This window comes from Ambystoma mexicanum, chromosome 6q (assembly GCF_040938575.1).
Source record: "Ambystoma mexicanum isolate Mex_15411 chromosome 6q, UKY_AmexF1_1, whole genome shotgun sequence".
Lineage (NCBI taxonomy): Eukaryota > Metazoa > Chordata > Amphibia > Caudata > Ambystomatidae > Ambystoma > Ambystoma mexicanum.
The window spans coordinates 346562949-346580650 of NC_090937.1; the positions used below are offsets into that span (position 1 = coordinate 346562949).

General features: G+C 45.7%; 1 long non-coding RNA gene across 1 annotated transcript in view; it reads left to right on the forward strand.

Annotated features, from left to right (window-relative positions):
* Nucleotides 1-17702, forward strand: part of LOC138516021 (uncharacterized) — a 36289-nt gene continuing 18587 nt past the window's right edge. Inside the window, exons 1-2 of the long non-coding RNA XR_011282206.1 lie at nt 1-154; nt 6734-6995. This is a non-coding gene — a long non-coding RNA (uncharacterized lncRNA). The remainder of the gene's footprint in view (nt 155-6733; nt 6996-17702) is intronic.

Consider the following 17702-nt stretch of genomic DNA (forward strand, 5'->3'; position numbering starts at 1 on the left):
CGTGGCGCGTAGATGGAGGGATAAAAGTGGGTTCACGAGGTCAATGGCCCAGCGATATTCTGGAACAGACTGTAAACCTGTAGCTGGGGACACGTAGGGATTTCCTTGGTGACGCATCCAATTTGTCATTCTTTAGGGACATGATGCTTACCCGGTTTGTACAAAGAACATTTTTTATGTGTTTAACTTTACTTCCCGTCGCAGCCTTGACTTGAATTCTACTGAATTTCAATGAGTAATGAAATGTATTAACACAACCTCCCCTTAGAGGCTTAGGAATTTTGTTATCACTGTACATTATTTGACTTTGCCACTCGTGACTTATTCATTTATTTTTGCATTTGTTGCAGCGCACTGTTGGGGTATCAAGGTGCTAGTTACATTGTAAGACAAACATAAAATACAGAGTACAACGAAAGCAAGAAACAAACTAGAGAACACGACAGGGGTTTTGTGGTGTCTTAAAAGTCTTGGTTAGAGGAGCAGGGGTGGAGGAGGAGGCGGCAGGTATCCGAATGTCTTAGCTCGGGGGAGCTTTTAGGCGAAAAGCCACGTTTTTTATTTGTTTCTGAAGATCCAGTAGGAAGGTTCCTTTCTCAAGGTAATGGGGAGAATGTTCCAGAGCTTGGCGGCCATGACAGGAAAGCTCTGTCCTCCTGCAGTCTTTTTTGGTGAAGGTGGGCATTCTGAGGAGATGGAAGTTTGTGGATCTTCGAAGGTGAGGTGGGTGTATTTCTCCACCCGTTGTGATAGGTAGGGCGGCTCAGTGTTCGTGGTGCACCTGTGTACGATGGAGAGGGTCTTGAATTTAATCCTTTCACCGATTGGGAGCCAGTGGGTGTCTTTCCTGGCCTTTGTGATGTGGTCGTGTTTGGACAAACCTAGGGCTGCTCAGAGGGCATTGTTTTGGATGGTTTGCAGCTTGCACAAGTTGCATTCTGAGGTTCCTACAAAGGGAGTGTTACAGTGATCCAGTTTCGGTCCGGTGATGGCTCTGAATGGGAGAAAATGGAATACGACGAACCCGAAGCCAACTTGGTAAATTCAATACTGTGGTGTTCTCCACATGTTTTCTTGTTGATGGCTGCCAATTCTATGTCAAGACACGCAGCCTCGTATTATGCCTAACCCTTTATTCACCACTCGAGCAGCCATATAACAGACACGTTTTATTTATTAAAGAACTTCTATGAAAAGACAGTCTTTGTTCATGAAACTTGACTGCTCTGTCCTCGGCACCCATGTGACACTATCCACTACTCCCGGCTCAATCTCCCTCATAAACTGTATGCATCCTTCCTCTCCCTCCTCTTTCTTCACTGCACGAGCAGCAGATAAGTACCTTTTACACTACTTTAGCATTTGGTGCATTCGTATGGAGAGTAGAGTGCTTCAGTATAATAGCGCATTGCGGCGCAGCTTTCAGAGCTTTTAGCTTGTTTAACCGCGTTGCGGGTGGCAGCGCATAGTTGCAAGGAATCCTTCCGGCGTGGAAGTGAGACTATGGGCCCCTTGACCTTCTTACGAAGGTCCGGGCGCCCGCGTCACATTCCCTCCGTGGCCAGAGTGTGATTGTGTGTCTCCTGCTACATACTTCGTCTAATTGTGTCTTGGGCACAGCCGAAACACAGAGATTCCCTGCACCGCTGTATCAACAGCAGCACCTCCCGCTGGGAGAAAGCACAAGCGCCACCTACCAATGGCTGGCAGACGCTAGGCAGCCAAGCCAGCAAAGACACCATCTGCTGTTCCAACTATAGCACAAGAACAAGCTTGTTGGGAGCCAGGCACAAAGCATCCTGGTGTAAAATCAGCTGGGATAAAGTGCGTCAGTGCTCCACAGGAGTCATTCACTTGCCCGTGGGAGTGAGGCAGTGAGCAACAGCAGCTATGGCATATTTGGGTGAATCATCCCCAGAATCTGCGGCAGATGGCCTTTCCAGGGAAGACTTGTTGCCCGAGCAACACAAGTTAGTACAACAGGGGCTTTGGGAAGGACTGGGACCTCTGCTGCCAAAGCGGACTTCCTCAGTGACTGGTTATCATTTGCTCAAGGTCCGAGGGCATTTAGGCCTACAAAGAAAGAAAAGGGCATGCAGGGTAAAGATCATGCTGGTAAGCACAGAGCCCACAAGGCGATATGAGCCGTTACCTCCCCAGGCTTCGTACCCAAGTGTCATCAGAAGAGCTTGTGCCACCCCAAAAAGCCGCAGTCCAAACATTGTACGCAGTGCAAGGACATACCCTCGAGCCCAGAGGAAGTGCAACAGGGCGATGAGATCAGCGATATGCCCGGCTACACGGGCAATGAAGAATATGTGGTGTCAATAAGCTCAGAGGATAGCAGCCAGCAGCATAGGAGATCTCGTAAACGTAAGACGGACTGGGAGACCTGCAGAACAATCGGAAGGGGAGTTTGATCCCAACCTCTTGTTGCGCCCCAGGTCTTCCGAGTGGGAGCCCGCATCCAAGGTAGTGGCCTACCTGAGCAAGCACCTTAGGACGCCTCTGTGCAAGGAAGCACGCATCAACGGTGGAATGCATTAGGCCCCTCCCATCTGACAACGTGGTCAACACCCCCATGGTCGACTCCAAAATACTGACTTTCATGGCAAAGTACACCAAAGACATTCGCAAGTGGATAGGTAGATCTTGGACTGCCTGTCAAGACAAACTGCTGGACGTCACTGGGTCATTAGCAAAGATCATGGAGATGGCAGAGGAGGCCAGGGAGACAGCAGCTCCAATCCCACAATAGTGAATGAAATGTGTAGTTCTTCAAAAAATCCATCTTGTAACAAGAATTCCTCTGAACTTAACCCCCTTATTAGAGATAGCCCTCATGTTACATGCCTTATTGCCATAGAATCCAGGGAAACGGAGTGAAAAATTGCCATTTACAAAGACTGCTAAAACTCCACCTATGTTAAAATTGCAGAACCAAGCCAACCTAAATTACAAAAATATGACATCTCTGATTCTTGGTTGCCGTCCGGATCCCTATCCGCAATATGATCTAAATCAGCATAGTATAATGGAGTTATTCTCAGATGTCCCGCTGCTTGGTGATATTAACACCTCGTACATCGAACAGGTAGAGTTTATAAATACAACGTTCTTAAGTACTGTAATACTATGGTTTCGATCAAGAGTTGGGAGAAATCTCATATGACATTCTAAAGAAAAACTGTTTAACATGGGTTTTGTTTTGCTATCTGGCCCAGTGCAAACTCCTGATGAGGTTACCATCTCTAAAGAGGTGGGTAAAAAAGCTGTGTCATGGTCCTTAAATAATAGTGTTGAAGAAATGTTGACTCGGAAAACCCCAAATTGTTTATGCAACTGTGCAGAATCCAGAAGTGCGCATGGGGAAGCAAACTCAGTGATCACTTTAGTATCATGGAACACGTGTGGTTTCCAACATTTAATTAACAACAAGAACTGCGATTTAGCTAAGTTTAGCATAGTTATGTTGCAAGAGACTTGGATCACTGATTCCCTTCTGTGGAATGATCACAAACTACATTTAACCCCTGCTTTAAAGGGATATAGAGGCTGCCCTCTATCACAAGTTTTAAGACTAGTGCAAATATATCCATAATCTATACATACTCACCTAACTCATATCCACAATTGACAATTATTTCAATTAGCAGGACCCTATATGCTCTAGTCAACTTATACTGGAATCCTGAAAGGGATTGAAAATCAGAAATGTATCAATGATGTTTCAACGATGTTAGACTATATTGCCTCTGTTCCGGAGATTGCCCATGCGGTAGTAGCTGGGGATTTAAATCTGCATTGTTTTGATCAGACTAAGCTATATGAACAAACAAGACGGGTCCCGTGGGATCACTTAATGAAATCACAAGTTTTTCAGATGTTAAACGGTACTGGCATATATGACTGCCCCCCACAAGCGACATGGTCGCAAAGAGGTTTGGAAGGGATAATTGATTACATATATGTAGACAATGGGCTACTCCCTAAAGTCAAACTGTTTCAAACTGAAAGAACAGCATGTAGTGATCATAAAATGCTATGTGTGCAGTGGGTCTCTACTTTATGACATTTAAAGCCTAGCAGACAAAAATGGTCGGGAATAATATTTGCCAATAACAGTGTTAACCAAGTGAGGTGGACAGAAAAATCGATACTACGACTGGGTTGGTTGCTAAAATATGGATTTGTCCTCACATAAATCCGATCAAGTCTCAAGTTCATCCATTTACTATGATGTTACTCAAAAATGTAGTTCTTGTAACACAAAACAGAAGGCTTACATTCATAGGAACCATGCACTGGACATAGTAATCAAGAAGAGGAAAGCAACTTATCGTCAAAGAGGCAGCAAATATTCCAATAAATGTGCATTTTCTAAGGCACATAAAAACAGTCTATAAAAACTGGATCCGTACTTATCATGCCCAGCTGCTTCAAACTGATGGTGAAAAGATGCTAGAAATTTTGCGAGATAAGAACACAACTCACATCTGGCAAACAATCAACAATGTGACTTCCTCCTCCCAAATTATAATACAGGTTCAGAATGTACCTGAAGCAGCTTGGGTGGATTATTTTGGTAAGATCTTTGCACATCCCGTTGCAACATGTTCGCCTCAAGTAGACAGTGGGTCTGATCGCTTTTACCTCAATATAGATAAATATGACATAATACATTTCATTAATACAGCTAGTCAGTCAAATAACATCCTTAAACAACATCCAGAACTTTGGACTAACATTTTATATTCCATATTTCAACAAATAAATAATTCTCAGACTATTCCACCGTCCTGGAAACATTCTATAATTGTCCCCCTTTATAAAAAAGGGGATCATTGTAAACCAGAAAGCTACAGACCCATTGCTCTATTACACGTGCCAGGGAAAAATGTATTCCCGCATAGTGTTGCAAGAATTAAATGCGTGGATAAACACTAACAACATAAGAGATCCTTTTCAGGCAGGATTTGTTGCTGGTCTTGGGACTGTGCCAAATATGGTAACTCTTAATATGCTGAAGTCGAAATATATCATTCGTAGTCAAGCCTTAGTTATGGCATTTGTGGACTTTCGTTGTGCTTTCCACTCGATCAATCGCCAGTTGTTTTTTTTCTTAACTGAAGAGGTGTAGCTGTCTACCTTCTCTCCTGACAATAATCAAAAAACTACACTTGGATACTACTATCCAAATAAGGTTATCCTTGGAAGGGCTTCTCTCCTCCCGAATTAAGACATAAAGAGGCTTGAAGCAGGGGTGCATCTTGGCTTCAACCTTATTCAATTTATTTATTTTGGATTTAGCAGTCGCCTTTGATGACATCTTGACTGATACCCCCAAACTAGGCTCTCAAAAAATCACTTGGATACTATATGCCGATGATTTGGTGCTTCTTTCTCAAACTACCCAAGGCTTACAAAACCTGCTTGATTGTCTGAACAGCTATAGTATTAAAAATAATCTGACAATCGATATAGAAAAAACACAAGTTGTGATATGTCAAAGAAAAGCAAAAAAAGAACATGCTCAATCTAAGCTGGTCTTTGGGAATGCAAAAGCTCTCTGTTGTAGATAACTATAAATATTTAGGCCGCCCTTTAGAAGAAGTTTAAGTCATCTTTCCCACTCCTTGATTCTTGATGCTAAAATTAGAACTCCAACCTCACAAGCGACCATACTCTTGCGTAAGTATGGCAAGTTTACCACCAGTCATATAATGAGTTTTTTTATGAATTGGGTGCCATTTTGATACATTGCCAAGTCATTTGGAAGATATGGGGCTTCTTTAGAAAATGTTTGGTGGGAGCATCAGCTAAAAACATATTAAATTCTGTATCACACTATCTCTTAACTTCGTCAGACAAATTTCCCAATACTTGGTACAAGTGCATTTTAGTCGCTCTAGACGACGCTCATGTAACTTTAGAACTTTTGATTCTGAATCCGGTAAAAGCCTGTTAAACCGTAATCATATAGTGCCTCCTTATTCTGAATATTGGCCTAAGCCCATTTGCATTACACAGAAAACCGCATTGCAAAGTTCCGATTTTTGGGTTAACTTCACCGCATTTTGAGACTCATCCGCCATTTTGATTTTAACTCATGTTCCATGTTCTAAAATGGTGGACAGTGTTTTCATCTTGCAGTAGAGCTAAACAACCTTTGAGTTCTGTTAATGTTTAGGTTGACCGAGAGCCGACTGTTTAACCTATGCAAAGAAACCTTGTGCTTCATACGAACTGCCATTCAAGTGTTGTCTGCGCTCACACGCCACATCCTTGTATAAACACCGAAACAATGAAGAGTAAACGTCGATCGTATGTTTTAGCTGAACTGCATTGAAGTGACTCTTGAAATAAGGCTTACCGCGGATCTGAGAACCTACAACACCATTGTATTTTCATGGAAATGTAAACCTGTGTAATCCTTTGCATAATATTGTAACATCTGTCATGTGAACTAGACACAAACGCTAGCCCATGAAATATTAACCTGAAGAGAGGCTGGACAATATTGTAGAAATTGTATAAATAGGCCTGTGTTTAGATGTCCAGGACTCTCTCTCCTCACTGTGTCGGCTGGTACACATTGCGAGCGGTTGGGAGCCAGATAGCTCTCTGTTTTGCTTTAACTGTACAGAAATAAAAGATACTTGTATCTTTTCAGCCCGTGATTGGTGTATTTCATTTTGTGGTACTAAGCCTTGATATTTCTTTCTTCTTTCAGGTGTCACCGGAATAGGAATAGGATGCCACCTCGTTGAAGAGAAGATGCGGCTATCGGACGGTGAGAAAAAGGGGGCCCCTTTGTATGAGACGCGACACCTTGACAGTACTGCACAATCCGATCCCTGGACGAGCACGCGGTCCGAGAAGGCATCTTGACGAGGGTCCACATAGCGAGGCGGGCAGTTTCGCTGAAATCACCAACCACAAGGGTCTTTGGTCCTTTGTAATCCTATCGGATCTCCTTTGTCCTTTGCAATCAGGTGAGTCGTGCCCCGATTCCTAAGTATCCTGATATTTGGTTGTAGTTTTGCATTCACAAGTTCAAACGGCGCCAGGTAACACCAGTGATCTGATATGCCTGGGAAATTGTCTGCCTGTTTCAGGGGATTATTCCGCAGAGACAGACAATCTTTGGAATGTGGCCATCCGGCGCCACAGGAGGGGTCGCCGGCATGTACTATGTACTGTAAGTACAGCATTGGTAGTATAGTATTCAATGATATTTGGCACAGACAAACTAGGCATGCTTCTGAATTTCAGTGGCCAGTTCATGGTAGTTTGAAATTGCCTGAATAGAGTATTTGGAGTGTATATTGTTAAAGAAAAAGGCTAGGCCCGCAGCATTTGATGTTATTCAGAATTGGAAAAAGGAAGCTATGCAGCAACTTAAGAGTAAAGAGAAGCGTGCATGTCGTCACATGTCTAATTCAGAGAAAGCATTATTGTATGACTAAGAGAAACAGTCGGAGCCTGTTAGAAACATGGATAGGGCTTTCCAACTTGGTGTACAGAAAATATATACGTCTAAGATTTTCATGCCTCAGACAAATGAATTGATAAACTTTTAAATGAGCGAATGACTGTTGCCACTGCACCACCTCCCTATGTGTCTCTTCCTGCTGCCTTACTACTTCCAGCTGTTGCCCTTCCTCCCGCTGTTATTCCTGTTCCTCCCGTTGTCCCTCCGCCTCCAGTTGCTCCTTTTCCTGTTGTTGCTCCCCCTTCTGCATCTCCACCCTTACCGATACTTGCTGTTTCCGTAATTCCGTCTTTACTGCCAGCGGTAGTGTCTCCACTACCTGTTGTACATGAAGGGGCGAGTGCTGAATCAAAGGTAGTGACTTGTGGTAGTTTCTAAAGCTAGAAAGAGGGAATTGTATGTATGGGCTAAGAAATTTATAGAAGAAGGTGAAAAATCAGCTGTTTTAGCCACAATTTTCGGACAAGGAAAGTATTCCCAAACAGAATATTTTTATAGAGGGGATGGGAATGCACTTGGCTGAAATGTGGAATGATTTGACGGGCATGGATGTCCCACAAGGGTTGAGGGATTTGAATGTTTAAGCTTACTCAAGGGACACAGCGGAGAAAGTACATGAGCATGTCGAGAGGGTTTTTGAGTTTAAGAGGGAGTTAGATCAGACAGAATGATGAAATAGATGGGGATAGATTGGACGCTCTGTATGTGCAGAAACGGTTTCTTCCTTCTTGTAAATCAACGAGTGAAGAGACGCGAATTTGCACAAAGGATGCGCGTAGATGGATTTCAGATGTTTCGATATCTCCCATGGAAGTATATGATACGTTTAGTTAGTATACTCCAGAAATGCAAAAGAAAGTGTTACAGGTAATGGTAGAGTAAAGAAAAAGATGAGTTGTCCCACAGATTTGATGATTATTTATAAGAGAGCCTTTGCGCCCGATACTGCTTCCACCATTTTAGCGCTTGATCTGCCTTTATTGCGTAACAAACCTTCGACTTGTACCTATTCCTGTCGATCAAAAAGGGCCCTATGTTGAGATGAAGGTGAGGAATAGGAAGCATCTATTTTTGATAGATACGGGAGCACAGAAGTGTTCCATTGATCATTCACAGGTTCCAGATATTCCATTGTCATGGCAGAATAACATGTCTGTAGGGTTTTCTGGCAAGCCAGTGGTTAGTCCGGTTTCTATCCGGTACCGATTTCACTAGGGACATTCACTGAGCACTGTCCATTTGTTCTAACAAAGAATTGTCGTGAGAATTTTTGGGGTTGAATCTGTTGAAGGAATTAAATGTGTTAATTCATTGTTCTTAGGATAGAGTACGTTTGACGATTTCACCCCAGCAATCTTCTGCATCACAGTTTTTGACTAGACCTTTACCGCCTGAATTTAGTGAAGTTCTGGCGTGTTTATGGGCGGTTATCGACAATGATGTCGGCGCTTTGCAAATTGAACCTGTTAAAATTGTTTTGAAGCCAGGAGCTCTGTTGCCACGTATTACACAATATAAGATTTCAGTTGATGGTGAGCAAGCTCTGATGAGCATAGTTTCTGATTTTGTCCAACGCGGAGTAATCGAGGAAATTGCAGGAAGTTTGTGCAATAGCCCGATGTTACCGGTGTACAAGAAAGGGGATAATGCGATTCCTTTTCGTTTCATCATTGATTTACGCGCTATCAATAAGATTGTTGCTCCACAATTTCCAATTGTGCCTGATGTGACTACAATATTAACAATGATTCCAGCTTCTGCTACTCATTTCAGTGTGGTGGATCTTAAGAATGCCTTCTTTAGTATTCCCATACACGTGGATAGTAGATATTTGTTCGCGTTCACCCTAGGGGGACGCTCGTTTACATTCACTCGTGCAGCACAAGGGTACACAAAGAGTCTGAGCATCTATAGTAGGGCTTTGAAAGAACAGCTCGATACACTTGAGCTACCTCCCACTTGTACATTATTGCAGTATGTTGATGACCTTCTTTTAGCTGCAGACTCAGAAATTGCTTGCAAGGAGGGCACCGTGTTGCTGCTTATTCATCTAGACGAGCATGGGCATAAAGCTTCATTGAAAAAGTTTCAATATTGTCGACAGGAGGTCGCCTATTTAGGCTATCTCCTGTCAAAAGAGGGAAGAAGACGGGCACCTGAAAGGATAAAAAGCATCGCCAGCATGTCTGTCCCAAATGCACAGAAAGAGGTTAGAACCTTGATAAGAATGGCTTCTTACTGTACAGGGGATCCTGAATTTCTCACTAGTAATAAAACCAATGTTGGCATTGACAAAGAAGGGCATTTCTTTGCCATTACCATGGAACTTGGAGCACCAGAAAACTTTTGATGTGCTCAAGACTGCACTGTGTTCAGCAACAGTTTTGGGCACACCAAATTATGAAAAGGCCTTTGTTTTATATATGCATGAATGTATTGGATGTGCTTTAGCTGTGTTAACGCAGGAACACGGGGGGGGGGAGAATAGACCATGCAGTTATTTTTCCTCCACGCTTGATCCTGTTGCATGCACTTTGCCGAGATGCTTGAGAGCTGTTGCTGCTGCTGCGTCTGTAAAACAAAGTGAGGGTATGGTTTTAGGTCACTCTTTAACCGTGATGGTACCCCACTCCGTAGACCTTTTATTGAACAGAACGCAAATGCAACATCTTACATCAGCACGATTAACAAGATACAAGCTGATTCTATTTGCACCGCATATCAAAATTACAAGATGTTGCGCATTAAATCCGGCTGAACTATTGCCTCTTCCGCAAGAAACTGCTTGCAGTGACGAAATGTTACATGACTGCCTCTCTGCCACAGAGCAAGGAACCAAAGGCAGGATTGATTTAAATGACACACCATTGAAAGATCCACAAGGGGAGCTGTTTTGCGATGGCTCCTGCTTCAAACTTCTGGATGGTACATCCACTGCTGCTTATGCCATCACTACACTAAGCACGATTGTGGAAACCAAGAGAATCTTGCATAACACCACACAGGCCGCAGAGATTATCGCATTGACTCGAGCTTGTGAACTTTCCAAAGGGCTTAGAGTAAATATATTTACAGACAGCCAGTATGCCTTTGGGGTAGTTCAGACATTTCGTAGACTATGGGCAGAGAGAGGTTTCTTGACCTCACACGGAACTAAGATTCAACATGGTACCTTGATAGTTCGGCTACTCTCAGCACTTGCGCTTCCTATTCAACTAGCAATCATGAAGTGCGCGCACATCAGAAAGTAACAGATGTGGGGAGAGGAAACGCTTTTGCTGACAGGATAGCCAAACAGACTGCCACTGATTTGTATTCAGATATGTATGTAACAAAAGAAGCAACGAACACTTGTATGATAGATGAGGGAATTGATTCGATAAAAGATATTCAAGCTGATGCCACTTCAGACAAACTTAAACACTGGGCTGGGCTGGCCACCAGGGGGCGCACGGGCGATGTCGTGCCCCGTCTGAGCTTGCTCATCAGAGGTCCTACGAGAGGTCTGAGCCCCCACTTCTAGGACCCCACAGCTGAGACTCGAGACAAGGCTTTGGGAAGGTGCCCCCCGCCAGTGGCAAAAAACCCAGAGCAAATTGGTGGAGTTTTCGCCCCGCAGCGATCAACTGAAGTGCTCCCCCGTTTCCACATCAAAACGAAAGCGTGGAGCCCAGCGTAGCCCGCCTAGCAGGAGCTCTGCGGAGGCCTTGCTTCCAAATACAGGCAGCTTCGAGTGACTGGAAGCGGCAGCGGCACAGCCCACATATTGCGCCTTCCCCCCTGCACAGTTTCGAACGGCGGATCGGCAGAGAAAGTCGTGGACATTGGAGCACCGACGGTGCGCGGAGGTGCGCTCCCGGTCTGCGGGGAGGCCCCGTCTGCGCATGGCTCTTGTGGGCAGTAGCGGTAAGGGGACCTACAAATCTGCAGCGGGGCGGCTCTCACCCCTGGCGGATGAGCCACGGATGGTTCCACGGATTTGGGAGCTCGAAAGACCGCCCTACACCGCCCTACGCCCTCTCAACAGTGCGGTGCGGACGGCCGCGGTTGGGGCGGGGTAGCCCCGCAGAGCCGCGGATCCCCATGAGATCCGAGATGAAAAAGGGCGACCACCCCTCCCTACAGTAACGGGTCACTCCGGTGAGTGCACCGCAAAACATTTGCTAGGAGGGAGGCCAGCTCAGCCATTTGCGTCGCAGACTGCAGGACCAGGGACAAGGCCTCTAATAGACATCCGTGGGGGAAAATTGAAAAAGCAACCCAGACCTACGGGACGGACTCCTCTACATAGGGCCACATAGCATGGTGGGTTTCGCCCAGTCACTGTGACAATTGGCAAGCTGAGGGTTGGGCCCCCAAACCTTGGGGTGTTGTCATGATCTCTGCTTCCAAAAGATCAGGACTTGCCCGACTCCCTTGGAAGCAGACCCATGACCCCGGTTCTGAGTGCCAGCCAGTCCCAATTGGGACCTTTTGGACCCTGTCCTGGCGCCAGTGGCACCAGGCTCATAAAGATGCCCAGTCCCAGCGCTGGAAGCGCCGGGCTCATAATGCTTGGGTGGACTTACCTGCAGCAGACCATGCTGCTTACTTACCTGCCAGTTGAACCCCTGATCCTCTTCTGTTTGGGACTACTTTTCCTGTTGGGTGGGGCAGGAGCCACTCCCTAGGTTCAGAACACTGGAACTCTTCTGGAAAGCAGGAACTCTTTTCTTAGGCGTGGCTGTGGAAGGAGACACCTAAGCACTACAGGAGGCTATTTAAACCACACCCGATGGATGAATCTTGCTTTGCGTTATTCTGCATTCTCTGCAGCAGAACGCTCATTGTGTCTTCTGCTTCTGATCCTGGGCCTAAGGGAACAAAGGCTTACCATCCTGGAATCCAGTCTTCAGCAGCACCTGTAAAGACAAAGAAAGAACAGGTTAGCACTACGGTCTTCAGTGGCAGCGCATCTCTTACCTGGTCCATCGGCTGTCACCAACGCCTCGCGCTGCATTCCGGCATCTGAAAGACAAAGGCTTACCTACTCTTCGCATGCTCCGGAGGTCTTCGCACTGCATTCCGGCATCTGAAAAACAAAAGCTTACCAGCTCTTCGCACGCTCCGGAGGCCTTCGGCGCTGCATCCCGCACCTGAAAGACAAAAGAAGGTGCGTTTAAAGACATTGGGCAACTTTATTACTCACGTGCCATTACTCCTTCCCACGCCGAATCCAGTGGGTATTCCAGCACCCTTCAGCTTCTCTAAAGCTCCGAACTTGTACCTGAAAGATAAAAGGGACAGTTAGTGCGCATCGTGAAGCAGGCTACAAGCGCTTACTTACGTGCTTCCAGGCGCTTCTATTCCTCATGCGGGTTCGATCCTCAACTCTCATCAGCCCGCCATCCGCCATCGCCGGAACCCTGCAAAACAAGAGATATCATTACAAAAGACTTTTAAGACATTTGAAGTGCCCAGAACTTACCGTTCGTGCAGAGGCCTGCACCCTTATCCAGTGAAGAAACTGGTTACGGCACCCTGCCCCGAGGCAGATGGAGAGCTCGGCGTTCACTTACCTAAGGTGAGGGTGTTAACCTTTGGGGTTCTACAGGAGAAGAGAAAGGGAAGAGGAGAGGCACCCAATAACCCCAGTTCATTAATCCCATATTTTCTATCTGCAGACATCTTACTCTTCGAGTCAGACATATAGTGCACAGAGTTGAAGATACGGCATTCACCCAGTCAAGACCGGCGCCTCTGCGGGAATCAGGTGAGCGTTACAGAACGCAAAGCCTATCGCAAAACTCCCACCCAGGCGCTATGGAAACCTCGGATACCGACCAGCTAGCCCAGTTACTTGGGGAACTAAGAGCAGAAGTACATGCAGCCCGTCAGGAAACTAATGCTTTAAGAAGGGAACTGATTATTTCCAAGGAGCGAACAGACGATCCCGCTAGACAATTGCTACAGTCACAAGCCGGACAAACTCCGTTACCCGCATCAGGGGCAAATCTTCCTTCAACATCCTCTACGAACCCAGTGCAGATCAACCTACCTGGGAATGTACCTCTGGCTCTGCCCGAACGATTTTCTGGTGACCCAAAGAGGTTTTCAGTATTTATTAATCAGTGCCGGTTGCACTTCTTATGCCGGCCAGCAGCCTTTCCAACTGATCAAGCTAAGGTAGCTTTCGTGCTTTCGTACCTTAGTGGCAATGCGGCAGACTGGTCGATCCCTCTAGTTAATCAAGATGATCCGGTTCTCCATGATTTTCGAGCTTTTCAGCTCAGTATGGAAAAACTGTTTGCAAGACATTCACAGGGGCAGGCCTTGGACAATGAGCTCCTTTCATTGCGACAGGGTAATCAAGACCTTTTGGCTTATATTGCGTCTTTCAACAGACTGATAGTGGAAACTCGATGGCCTGAGGACAAAAGGATTACGCTGTTTTATAGAGGTCTACGTGGAGAGCTCAAAGATGTGTTAGCCCAAGTAGTGAATCCCCCGCAAGACTGTTCGGACTATATTGACTTAGTCGTTCAAATTGACCACAGACTGCAGAACAGGAAGGCCGATCGTTCCAAGTTTGATGCTCGAGTATTTGCCAAACCACCAACTCCTACCAAAGGAGTAGACTCCGGGGAACCCATGCAAATAGGGGGCCTGAAAGGACCACTAACACAAAAGGAGCGGGAAAGGAGAAAACAGCTGCAATTATGCCTCTATTGCGGAAACTCGGGGCACTTTCTTCGAGACTGTCCGGTGAAACCAGCCAAGAAGGCAGTAGGAGCTGCAGTTACCAGGGTCACAAACTCTGAGCAGGGAAACGACCTCGCCCGACAAGAATAGAGGTCCTCTTGCCGAGCGTTAAAACCAGTTCCGTGACCTCGCATTTCGTGATACCTATGGTCCTCATTAGCCCTGAACATCCGGATCGATTACATGCGATTGAAGCTTACGTCGACAGCGGTGCCATCAGCAATTATGTGGATCATGAAATGGTTTTGAGGATGAATCTGACTCTTTGTCCAAAGGCTGTAAAGGGCGTCATTACTACGGTGGATGGTACGGAGATAGCCTCCGGACCAGTAACGCATACCACCCAAGAAGTGACGCTAGTAAGTCAAGATGGACACCATGAGAAGATCGTGTTCGATGTGATCAAGGCCCCCCAGTTCCAGATTATTCTAGGAATTCCTTGGTTAGAGAAGCACAATCCTCAGATCGATTGGCGAGCAAGAACGGTTCAGTTTCCAGAATGTGTCTCTACTTGTCACCCTCGACCTGGTGTTGCACTGGCAGCAATTTCCTCGGAGGCTCCTCAGTTACCTCCTGAATACCTAGAATTCCAAGATGTTTTCCGGAAGGATCAGGCTAACTCTCTACCTCCTCATAGGTCTTATGACTGCCAGATAGACCTGATACCTGGATCTACTCCTCCTTGTAGTAGAATTTATGCCCTCACCGAGCCTGAGAATCTTCACCTCCGACAATACCTGGATCAATACCTAGCGAATGGGTTTATTCGTCCTTCCAAGTCCCCTGCTTCCTCAGCTTTGTTCTTCGTTCCAAAAAAAGAAGGGGACCTTAGAACTTGTATAGATTATCGCGCCCTGAACCAGATCACCGTTAAGAATAGATATCCATTACCTTTGATCCCTGAACTCCTGGACCAAGTCAGAAAAGCATGCATATATACAAAGCTGGATTTTAGAGGAGCCTACCACTTGGTACGAGTAAAAGAGGGCGATGAATGGAAGACGGCCTTCCGCACCAAGTATGGGCTATTTGAATATCAGGTCATGCCCTTCGGACTTTGCAATGCCCCGGCCGCCTTTCAATATTTTATGAAGGATGTCCTCAGAGAGCTCATAGATATGTGTGATGTTGTTTACATTGACAACATCCTCGTTTATTCTTCATCGGAAACTGAACATCGGATACACGTGAAAATGGTCCTCGAGAGATTGCGTCAACACAAACTTTTCGCTAAGTTGGAAAAATGTGTTTTCAACGTGACTGAAGTTGAATTCTTGGGATTCATATTATCACCTAGCGGAGTGCGTATGGATTCAAAGAAGGTCGATGCAATTCTCAAATGGCCATCGCCATCCTCCGTAAAAGGTGTTCAAAGCATGTTAGGCTTCGCTAACTTTTACCGCAGGTTTATCCCCGAATTCTCTCGAATAGTCCAGCCCATCACCGCCTTGTTAAAGAAAAACAAACGTTTTGAATGGTCTACCGAGGCGGAACAAGCTTTCCAGAATTTGAAGACTAGATTTATCTCTGCACCGATCTTAAAACATCCTCGCCCAGAACTCCCCTACATCGTTGAAACTGATGCTTCGAGCCTTGCCATGGGGGCAGTTCTATCACAAAAGGACCCAGTAACCAATCAGTTGCATCCCGTGGCATTTTGGTCCCGCAAATTCTCGCCTCCTGAAATCAATTACACTATTACTGATAAGGAACTTCTAGCTATCAAGTCCGCCTTTAAAGCTTGGCGGCATTATCTTCTGGGGGCCCGACACACCGTTACTGTGATTACAGATCACCGAAACCTGCAATATTTGAAAACTGCAAAAGCTCAATCCTCTAGGCAACTCCGTTGGGCACTATTCTTTGCCGAGTTTGACTTCATAATTACCTATCGACCTGGTACAAAAAACGGTAAAGCTGATGCCCTTTCTCGGATGGGAGTGGAAGAACATTTGATCAATCCTAAACCTGTACCTATCATTCCCGAACAAAAAATTCTAGGTGTAATTGCCACACAATCCATAGAGGAAGTTAAGGATAAAGCCAGGCTACTGGTAACTCCAGCAGACATACAGAATTGGCATCTGCAGGGAAAGGACTTTACGGTGAAGGACAACCTATTATATTTCCAAGAACGGTTATACCTGCCCAGCACAGATTTACAGAAAAATGTAATCTCTTGTTATCACGATTCTTTAATGGAAGGACATCCCGGTATGACCAAGACCTCGGAAAAGATCAAGCGCTACTTCTGGTGGCCGTCTTGGAAAAAAGATATCAGAGACTTTATAATGTCCTGTGGAGTATGCGCCCAAAACAAGAGTCAAAAGGAAAAACCAGCCGGCCTCTTACGCCCTATTGACATCCCGCCTCGCCCTTGGCATACGCTTTCTATGGACTTCATCACCGATCTACCTCCATGCTCCGGATACAATACGATCCTAGTAATCGTGGACCTATTCTCCAAGATGGCGCATTTCATTCCACTCAAAGGCTTACCAACAGCAGCAACTCTGGCCCGAGAATTTCTCGAAAACATCGTCCGACTGCACGGTTTTCCTTCAGTTCTAATTTCGGATCGAGGTAGTCCATTTTTTTCTCATTTTTGGCGAAGTTGCTGTCGGTCGGCTCAAATTGATGTGAGACTTTCGACCAGCCACCACCCTCAAACCGACGGACAAACCGAGAGGACCAATCAAACTCTGGAACAGTATTTGCGCTGCATGCTACAACAAACTGAAAAAACTTGGAAAGGTATCCTTTGGATAGCCGAATATGCCTACAATAACTCTGTCCACTCGGGAACTGGGAAGACCCCGTTTTTTCTTTTATTTGGTAGTCACCCTCGAACCTCGGAGTTGGATCCACTCCAAGATCTTGGAACACCAGCAGTAGACCACCTGCATTCTACAATCACCCAAGCCTTTAAGGAAGCCGTTTCTCACCTTCAAAGGGCTAAAGAACAATACAAGAAAGGAGCAGACCAACATCGGAAGGAAGCCCCCCAATATCAAGTAGGAGATCAAGTCTGGACATCCACCAAATATCTACCTCTAAAAGGACCACGCACATTCAACCCAAGATACCTTGGTCCCTATTCCATCACTACCATAGTAAATCCAGTAGCGGTCAAGTTGGACTTGCCCCCTCACATGAAGATACATCCGGTCTTCCACGTCTCTCTATTAAAACCCGTGCAACCTCAAACCCGACTAACTACATCTCCAAAACCTATTCTAGTTGATGGAGAACTCGAGTTTGAAGTCAAAAGCATCCTGGATTCCAAGATCTCCAAATCTAAACTATTTTACCTGATTGACTGGAAAGGCTACGGTCCCCAAGAAAGATCCTGGGAACCTGCAGAATATGTCCACGCGCCTCGTCTAATCAAAAGATTTCATCGAACATTTCCTAACAAGCCCAAACCCTCGGAGAAGCCCGGTTTGGGAGGGGCCTTGAGGGGGGG